This window comes from Octopus bimaculoides, chromosome 2 (assembly GCF_001194135.2).
Source record: "Octopus bimaculoides isolate UCB-OBI-ISO-001 chromosome 2, ASM119413v2, whole genome shotgun sequence".
In the NCBI taxonomy this organism is placed as follows: domain Eukaryota; kingdom Metazoa; phylum Mollusca; class Cephalopoda; order Octopoda; family Octopodidae; genus Octopus; species Octopus bimaculoides.
In genome coordinates, this window is record NC_068982.1 from 78,367,190 (window position 1) to 78,377,483 (window position 10,294).

At 36.2% G+C, this 10,294-nt stretch overlaps 1 protein-coding gene across 5 annotated transcripts in view; it reads right to left on the bottom strand.

Annotated features, from left to right (window-relative positions):
* Positions 1–10,294, bottom strand: part of LOC106868412 (uncharacterized) — a 137,628-nt gene that overhangs the window by 22,899 nt on the left and 104,435 nt on the right. Inside the window, exon 1 of one of the 5 annotated variants that reach the window (XM_014913651.2) lies at positions 4,739–4,837. The exons of 2 other annotated variants lie outside the window; for them this stretch is intronic. The gene's annotated coding sequence lies outside the window, so the exon portion shown is untranslated. Of the gene's footprint in view, positions 1–3,990; positions 4,095–4,390; positions 4,498–4,738; positions 4,838–10,294 lie in introns of those variants that run through there. 2 more of the 5 variants (XM_052978381.1, XM_014913652.2) reach the window with 2 other exon arrangements.

Below are 10,294 nucleotides of genomic sequence, written 5' to 3' on the forward strand. Positions count from 1 at the left end.
GGGGGGGGGAGTAGCATCCACTTCGAGAACCTATGCTTTAGATAATGTGTATATTCATGACACATGATTCATCAAAGCAGAGTTTCAACCTTATTACATGTCTCTTTAGTTAAAGTTACTCTCACTGGACTGATGAATTTAAGAAGAGTTAACAGAGGTCAGCAAATAATTTGTTTGCTAAACAAGACCATGTGCTCTCCTTAGATCATTGATCCAAGGGTAGAAGACACTTACCCAAAGTGCCACACAGCAGAACCGGACTAAAAACCATGTGGTTGAGAAGCAAACGTCTGAGCTGCACCTACCTTTATGACTAATAAAATATGGCAGAATTCTGGTTTAAGCACCCCATATCTTATATATTTTTTTAGAATTTTCAGAAAATTTTTGCAAATTTGTGTTCTACATTTGGGAATTTATACAATTATGAAAAAAAAAAAAATGTTTTCCGTGTGTGATTTCAGAGCGATTCGGGTGTTATTTTTAGTACGTCTCATGACCACATGATACCTTCTTCATTTCTTTGTCACTCTGACATGTATTGATGTTTTTCAATATTTTTCTCCCCATAAACACATTTAAAGGAATGATGATGCACCGAAGGGTGGTCCATTGCTGGGATTTAAGCAAAATATTCAGACTGTCCAAATTTTAAACACTGATTAAAAACAAAAAAATTTGAGAAAGAGTGAAACTTTTAGGATTTATGGGGGTGATGGCTTCAAAAATTTTATGAGGGATTATATGGGATGCTTAAACCAGAATTCTGCCAAATATATACCTAGTGGGTGAAATATTAATAATTATTTTTATGGTCTTACTGAAATTTTTTTTTTGAAGCACAAATCCTGAGAAAGCCCCTTGGGACAACACCTGGAAGAATTTTGCACCACTATTCCATATCTCTAAGTCGACAAAAGCAATGTAGAATCCACTGCTTAGACTAGAGACCCAACAAAACATAATCGTATACATTCCCAAAACATGCAATAGGTTTGAACATAGAATAACATTTTAATAATTTATTGTTCTACTCAGCTATCTTTCTTCTATATCAGTGATTCTTCTCCTGATTGGTAGCATACCTGTGGGGAACAATAACCTTACAAAAAAAGGATGTGTGACTGAGGTGGTGGGGCAATGTCAAAGAAGTGCTGGGTATTCAGAGGGGGTGGAATTTTTCATAGAAAGAAAATATTTAACCCTTTAGCATTCAAACCAGCCATATCAGACCCAAATATTCTAATTGTTTTATGTTCAAACTGATCAGATCAAGCTTCTCACACCTACCCGACAAATGTCATTCTAAAAATAAACGATCTCAAAGCTACAAGACAATGCATAATTAATTCAAAACAAGTTGAATAAATAAATATTTCATTTGACTGAGTAATCTGAATGCTAAAGGGTTGAAGCAGGTTCAATACTTAATCTTTTTAAACACATTTTTAAAATCATCATAGTCAAGATTAGAATACTTATGTTATAGACATTGTGCTATCAGTGAGCAGAAAATATGGCTGATAATGCACTAATGTTATATGTAATTTCATTATAAAAGAAATAGTAAAGTTATATCAAATCTTGGTGTAGTAAGTGATCACCTTCTTTTTTTTTTTTAGTAATCTCAACACAAATTGACCAAAGAAGGCACTAATCCTTGCAAATATCTAAAAAGAGGTACATACTGGATAGATTAGTGTTAGAAAACTTGGGTAATAAAATCAATAAACCCCTAAACAAAATTAACAGCATTTTTGCTTAAAATAATGTTTCCCATTTTTTTTTTATCAAAATCTAGGGAGGGATCATTAGTAAACCACCATTTGGTGAAGGGGAAGGGCACTAGGTTACAAAAGGTTGATAACCACTGATCTACATGATTGTCAAACTGTTTACTAATTAGTGTAACAGGAGAACTCATTAAGTTTAATAGCAGCAAGTAGAGAATCTAATATTTCAGTTTTTATATCCCTCTGAGAGAGTCACTTATGTTGTTGGCATGGGATAATTAGTACACAATATGTGCATATGTATGTGTGTGTATGTATGTATATATATATGATATGTTTATTGTATGTATGTGTGTGCGCGTGCATATATCGTGTAGGAGTGTGGCTTACTAGAATCAGGCTACATATCTACTAATTACCAACCAAAATCTGAAACCAGTTACACAACTCACGGTTTGTCATGTTCTCTTTCACCCAAATTAGGAATAAATCTATACTAAGCATTTTAAATCAACTCAACTAAAATTCTCTCTAATAATATCCAAAACATTACAAGATATCTCCCAGATTCACAGGAATTAAACCATTCCACCTACACAAAAATATCAACTATTAATATTTATATGTTGAGTCACAATTTTAACATAAGCACTGAATATTTGTAAACACTATTTCAGAATCATGAAATGACAAACCATCTCTAAGTGATCCACATTTTGTATGTTTCCCAACCACATGGTTTTGGGTTCAATCCCACTGTATAGCACCTTCCTTAGGCAAGTATCCGCTATAGTTCTAGGCTGGCCCAAACATCAAGAGTGGATTTGGTCGACAAAAATTGAAAGCCCATTGTATACGTATATGCATGTGTATATATGTGTAAGTGTATGTGTGCATGTTTGTATGTGTATATAAGTATGTATATGTGTGAATGTGTGTACGTGTGTATGCATGTGTATGTATGTGTGTATATGCATATGACAAAAATTGTGTTACACAGTGTTATCAAAGTTTAGAATTTCTGTCTGCATCTTCTGGTGCTGTGGTGAATAGAAAATAGGTTCCGGGACAACAAAGATTGGATTGCATGACTATAACATGAGACTGTAATATATGGTGAGGTTAGGTGGTTGTGTCTGAGGCCCTCATCCCTCAGCTATGTTCATTCTTTGATATGCTATCAAACAAGAAATTCCAAGAGTACTTACTTACAGTGTGCTCCTATTTGGAGTACACAGAGAGGTTAGATATCTGCAGGGAAGATATTACCCACTGATAAATAACTGCCAAGATAGACTGGAATAAAGAAATTATAGATGCCACAAGCAAAAGAACCAATGAAGAGAGAAGAAAGAACATTGTGGAGCAACACAAGATTTGGTTGGATAAAAAGAAAATTCGTTCTATAGAACATGGCGTGGTTGTGTGGTAAGAAGGTTGCTTCTCAACCACATGGTTCTGGGTTCAGTTCCACTGCATGACACTTTGGAGAAGTGCCTTCTACTATAGCCTTGAGCTAACTAAAGTCTTGTGAGTGGATTTGGTAGATAGAAACTGAAAGAAGCTCATTGTGTATATGTGTGTGTGTCTTTGTGTCTGAGTTTGTCTCCCAATACTGCTTGACGATCAGTGTTGCTGTGTTTACATCCCTGTAACTTAGCAGTGTGGCAAAAGAGACCAATAAAATAAATACCAGGCTTAAAAAGAAAATAAGTACTGGGATTGATTAGTTCAACTAGAATTCCCCAAGGTGGCATCCCAGTACAGCTGCAGTCTAATGACTGAAACAAGTAAAAGAGAAAGGATAAAGATGGTGCCATAGATGTCTTTGTCAACTTAACAAGACTTTTAACAAGGATCGATGCAATCCTGTCAAGTGTGCAATAAAAACATCGAATGTAGTTGAAAGACTTGTTCCAGACATTAAAAATAGTGATTTTGGCATATGAAAGGGTTTCTGTCAAATCTGAGTCTTCAGCAAATTTCTTTTTTAGAATTACAGACAAATTTAGAACTGGATGTTTATGAGAAACTTGTTTGCTGAGGACTAGTTGTCACAAATAGTAAAATAACCCTTTAAAGGAATCTCTATGTAGTTGTTCAACATGTTAGAAATAATAGTTAAATCTCCCTCAATTCACACACTACTATTTTACATAAGAAAAGGAAACATTACACAATGTAGACATTTAAATCATTCTCAAAACGATGAGACAATCAGAGCTTTTGATTATAGTTCAACTCAATCAGGACTGACCTGGTATTAAATAATAGCCCTCTTAAATATGTATCACAGCTTACACATGGAGATGATCTGTCTGCCTGTCTGTTTCTCTCTCTCTCTCTCTCTCGCTCTCTAAAAGATCAACCAATTTCTTATACTGCAGTTTGGAATGTTATATGATCTATTCACATCTATATTTTATTCTTCCTACTTTTAACACTGATTAGCATCAAATTCTTCGTTAATTACTATCCCCACTAAACCTAGATAGACACACACTTCACCATATATCTATATATCTACGATATAAATCTTTTTCCTCCTCCTCCTCCTCCTGACTGGCTGGCTGGTCTAGATATATAGACGTTATCAAAGAGGAACTAGGTTAACAAGAGTTAATAAAGCGTACTATTTTATCACCATCATGACTTACTTCTGCAAAAGCAAACCTCGCTCTATCGCAACATCTGGGTAATCATTTCCTCGTGTATACAAAACAGTGTCACAACAGCTGAACTCCTTTTACATACACGCACACACAAAATCATCGTGCCTTTCTCTTTCCCCCCTCCCCACTCCTCCCCACTCATTGCCTCTTCTGTCACCTCCCAGTTTATATGACAGTTGGCAAGTCTGAAAAACACGTTTTTCGCCTCTCCTTGACTTTTTCACCCCGGATGGCGTGACTATTCACCTTCAAACCACCACCACCATCACCGAATACGGCAGCCGCCAGCACCACCAGTGCCTTTCTTCGTGAGTAAATAGAAAAATAACAAACCTGGCTTCCCAAGACGCCACCAACCTCACATATACATACCCCACCCGCTCTTCTTTCTAATCTAGACATGTGACAAGACAAGTCAGTTGTTCTTCGTCCAGTCTTTCCCATTTCAACTTTTAAATGGAAAAAGCAAGAAAAGAAAATAAGAGTTATGTCCCTTGTCTCTCACGTTGCGACCAATTCGTGTGTGTGTGTGTGTGACACGTCCGTAGAGAAACAAATGTTTCATGTCAATGTTGAATCACACACACACATCGCCTTTCCACACAAAACTTAACAAACTCACGTCTCTCTCTCTCTCTCATCCTCCCCCACATACATACAGAGACACCCACTTCGTATCCTGTTACTGACGTCGTTTGTGTCCATGACAAAAGCACTTCAATGTTTAACTCCAGTTATCATCATCTCTACACACAGACAGACATATTTACATCTGAAAAAGCAGACTTCACCATTGGCTGGTTTAGTTTCATGGCTCTAAACGTTCACAGCAGTATAAAACTGTGACGAGTGTTCCGTTTCACTCGGCCCAGTAGGGAAAGTGAGCCTTGATCCAATGGTGGATTTGTGCGTATGTTTCTCTAGCAGCAGAAATATAACAATATATAAACAGTTTTTATATTTCTGCTGCTTTTAAATAAAGTATATTACTCTACCTCTGGTATTTGAGTACTCTTTTTTCCACCTTGTTGCACATTCATGTGCTTACTTCGGTATATATATATATATATATATATATATATATATATATATATATATATATGTATGTATATATAAATAATGAGGGTAGAAATTGATATCAATCAATTAACATCAATTTAAACCAGTGGTGTAGCATATTAAAAAAAAATCCGAAGATTTAAAAATTATATTACAATTTATAAGAGGAATGACCACTCTTATAAAGAACACACTCTGTGGTAAGGCGATTTGATGTCTATCTCTAGCATATAGGAATCCACTTTAGTGGTCATTCCTCTTATAAATTGTAATATATATATATATATACATATATATATATATATAGATTCAAATGAATATGGTACTTAAGTTGAGGCACCAGAATTTAGCATGGTATTATCCATACAATTTCAAAGGAAGGTGATTAAAATCAAAATAAACAAGGATATCCTTATTGCTTATTTTGATATATAATGATTTTTTTTTATATATATATAATGATTTTTTGGCTAATTTCTGGAAGAAAATGGGCATTTTTTTGTATTTGCTGCCGATAAGAAAACTGCACATGCATGGTAGATATGAAAAATTATAACACATAAGCACGAGGCATGTTTCTATGTATTGCCTTGTATTTATGTGTTAACTTTGGCTTTCCCGCTGATGATAGCTGGCCTAGCAAATTATTTTATTTTGCTGAAAATAGCTTGAGACCTTGGTTCAGGAAATAAAAGGTAAATGTTTTTATTTTTCATTCCCTTTCGAAATTATCCCTAATTGTGGTTTGGAGTTTGACTGCTCCTTCTAGCGGATTCGATGTCCTATTATGGACATCTCTCATGTGTTTAAATGTACACAGTATGTATGTATATATATATAGATGGCATAACAGCTGTATATATGTGCATTATACACACACAATATATTGTATATGTGTGTGTGATGTTTTATTTTTGACTTGTTCATTTATTCGACTGTGGCCATGCTAGGGCACCAACTTGAAGAATTTTTAATCGACGACCTCAGTACTAATTTTTTTGTTAAGCTTGATACTTATTCTATCATTCTCTTTTGCTGAACTGCTAAGTCACAGGGATGTAAACATACCAACACTGGTTGTTAAAAAGTACTGGGGGAGAAACAGAGACAAAGATACACACACATAGGTATACAAGGTTAACATATCTGCTAATTTATATGTGTGTGTATATATATATATATATATATATATATACACAGTGGGCTTCTTTCAGTTTTCATCCACCAAATCCACTCACATGGCTTTGGTTGAACTGAGGCTATATTAAAAGACACTTGCCCACGGTGTCTTGCAATGGGACTGAACTTGGAACGGTGTAGTTGGGAAGCAAGCTTCTTATCACACAGCCCCATCCGTGTCTATAATATTATATATACTTTTCAGTTGAGTTTATCTCAGAACCAAGGTATGTGAAATCATCAATTTGATTTATGGGATCTCCGCTTGTGCTGGTAATTGTGAGCAAGGAATTTGGTTTTACTAGGATTAACAAGTAGTCCAACATTACGTGCAGCTAATTCTAGACTATGAAGTAATTAGGTGGAGGTTGATATGATGTCAAAGACCAAGGCTAAATCATTAGCATAGTCTACATTATTTATTTTTAGATTTGGATGTCCAATTGATCTTCCTTTCATGAGTGTGAAACCAAGGCTGTTTAGATAGTCAAGTAATGCTCTGAGGAGATAATCCAGAATGATCACAAAAAGAAAAGGTATCAATATGTCCCGCTGAAGTACTGCGGCTCTGATAGGAAAGAAACTTGTATCTCCATCTGGGGACCTTACCATTGATTTAGAGTTGTTATAGAACAATAATTGCAGCTGTTGTTTCTCCAGGGATACCACAGGCCAGTAGTATTTTTTCTATTTTACCACAGTGTATAGAGTCAAAATCATTAATGTAGCCCCTTATGTATCACTATATCTCTCTCTACACTGCTCCTACAATTGCACATACTTTCTGCTCTATTCTCCTTCTTGAGCCACTCTTGTATCTCCCACCTTACCCTTCTTCATGCTGGTATTTCCCATCATCTGTACCCTCCTGATTTGTTAATCACTCACTACATTAACCTCTACTACCACCTGTTTACTATCAGAGCTCATCATATATAGAAGGGGGTTCTCAAAATATTTTCTGATTATAGGGAAAGATTTGACTAAGACTAATCCCAAATAACCCGTAAACTAGCATTCACTCTCAAAATACATTCAAATTGCATCTAACCTCAAGATTTATATCATCATCATCATTTAACATGCTTGTATGGGTCAAACAATCCATTGAGGTAGATTTTATATGGTTAGATGCTCTTCTTGTCACCAACACTCAACTGTTTCCAAGTAAGGTAAAATTTCCTCATGGCCAAACATGCTTTTCACAAAAGTCTGCAAACAAACAATATTTCTTGTATGACGATAAAGCTCATTTACAACCATCAAGTGAGGCTAGAGAAGCAAAGGTGCACATTTAGTACACACACTCAAACACGATAGGCTTGTTTCAGTTTACCAAATCCACTCATAAGGTTTTGTTGACCTGGGGTGATAGTAAAAGACACTTGCCCATGGTGCTGCACAGTGGAATTGAACCCAAGACCACATGGTTGGGAAGCACGCTTCTTACCCATACAGTTAAGCCTGTCTATACCTTACACTGGATATTGGAAAAGAGCTACCTGTATCATGACTGTTACTCAGAGCTCTGCGACCACTACAAAGGCTGTAAAACATGAAATGGGCAGCTGCAATGGAGACTATGAAGACATGGCCAGTGGGAAGGGGTACAGCAGGCAACTTGACTGTGCCCACATGCTGGAATTTGTGCAACAACTGGTGAACAGGGCCTTAGTCTCAATTCAGGTGGCTATGTGAAGCTGCTAGACTGTGGCCAATCCCTAGCTGGAGAGAGTTGTTGCTGGAAGGTCATATGCAAGGCAGCAGGATTTGGTTCCTTGCCAAATCTCTGGAAAGATTTGGAAGTGGTTGTTGGAGAATTTCTACAATTTCACCAGCCCCAATCTCTGGCCTTTTAATTCACCTGACTGTGATCCAATGGTTTACTTACTATGTGTGGGGTGTGGTTGAGAAAGACACCAACCACTCTGCTTGCAACACCAAAATCAAGCTGGTGGCCAAGATCAAGATGTTCGAAGATCTTCCCAAGATCATAGTGAGGAACACATACGCCAGGTTCCTGAGTCAACTTGAGGCCATAGTGGAAGCTGAAGACGGTTAATTTTTGAATAAACTATTATCTCCCAGCCATAATCTAGTTGATATTTTTGTTTGTTTTTTTAAAATACTTTTATTTTTGGAATGGATATTATGTTTTCTTTTCCTTTTATGTAAGCTGTCAAATTTAGCCTAAACATTCTGCATCATCATCACTTAGCATCCATTTTCCATGTGGGCATGGGTTAGATGGTTTGGCTGGAACTGGTAAGTTGGAGAGCTGCACCAGGCTCCAATCTGTTTTGGCTTGGTTTCTATAGTTGGATACCCTTCCTAATGCCAACCACTTTACAGAGTGTGCTGGGTGCCTTTAACATGTCACCACACATATTTATACATATACTTATATATATTATGTGTATACATATTTTTCCTTTTACCAGTTTCAGCCAGAGGCTGAGAACATGCTTGGACACTTTTAAATATATATAGTGCATGCATGGCTGTGTGGTCAGAATTTTGCTTCTCAACCATAAAATACCAGGTTCATATTCAATGCATGGCACCTTGGGCAAGTGTCTTTTACTAAAACCTCAGGCCAACCAAAGCCTCATGAGTGGATTTGCTAGACAGAAACTGAAAGAAGCATGTTGTGTGTGTGTGTGTGTGTATTTGTCTCTTAACCACCACTTGACAACCAGTGTTTACTTTTCAATTTGGCTGTAATTTTTAATCGATTGAATATTTATTTTGGTTGCATTCTACATTGTGTAAATATTAGCTAATACTTAACTATTTGTTCTTAGTACACTACAACCATCACCACCATTGCCACTCCACCACCACCACCACTATCACCAGCATCACAATCCAGCAGATCATATAACGAGCAAATAGCAAAGTGGTTGAATGATATTTCAACAAAGGCAGAAGAAGACAAAAGACAGAATCTTGTGGCACCTTGAGCAAGGTGTCTTTTACTAAAACCTCAGGTCAACCAAAGCCTCGCGAGTGGATTTGCTAGACGGAAACTGAAAGAAGCCTGTCGTATATGTGTGTGTTTGTCCCTCTCCACCACTTGACAAGCAGTGTTGGTGTGTTTACATCCAAGTAGCTTAGCAGTTTGGCCAAATAGACTGACAGAATAAATACTAGGCTAAAAAAAAAAATAAGTACTGGGGTCAATTCATTTGACTAAAATTTCTTCAAGGCAGTGCCCCAGCATGGCCACAATAAAATGACTGAAATAAATAAATAAGATCAGTCATGTAATGACATGTGTTTTTTTTTTTCTCAGACTTTCTTTTCTTTCTCTTTGGACATTTTCCTCTTTCTGGCAAATAGCCATGCTCAAAATATCTCCCACTCTACCACCACCACTCCTTTTATCCAACTTTCTCTGAACGTCAACCTAATACATTCACTGTGTATGTCCTTTTGACTTTTGTTGCTTTTCCTGTTTTTGTCTTTATTTTTGATTTGTCTATGTATGTATATATATTCATACATACATAAACTTGTATTGATGAGCACACACATAACTGAGACCAGTTCAAGAAAACAATTGTTTGTTGATTAATGCTTTTGAACACAACTGTATATACATTCATATATATATATATATATATATATATATATATATATATATATATA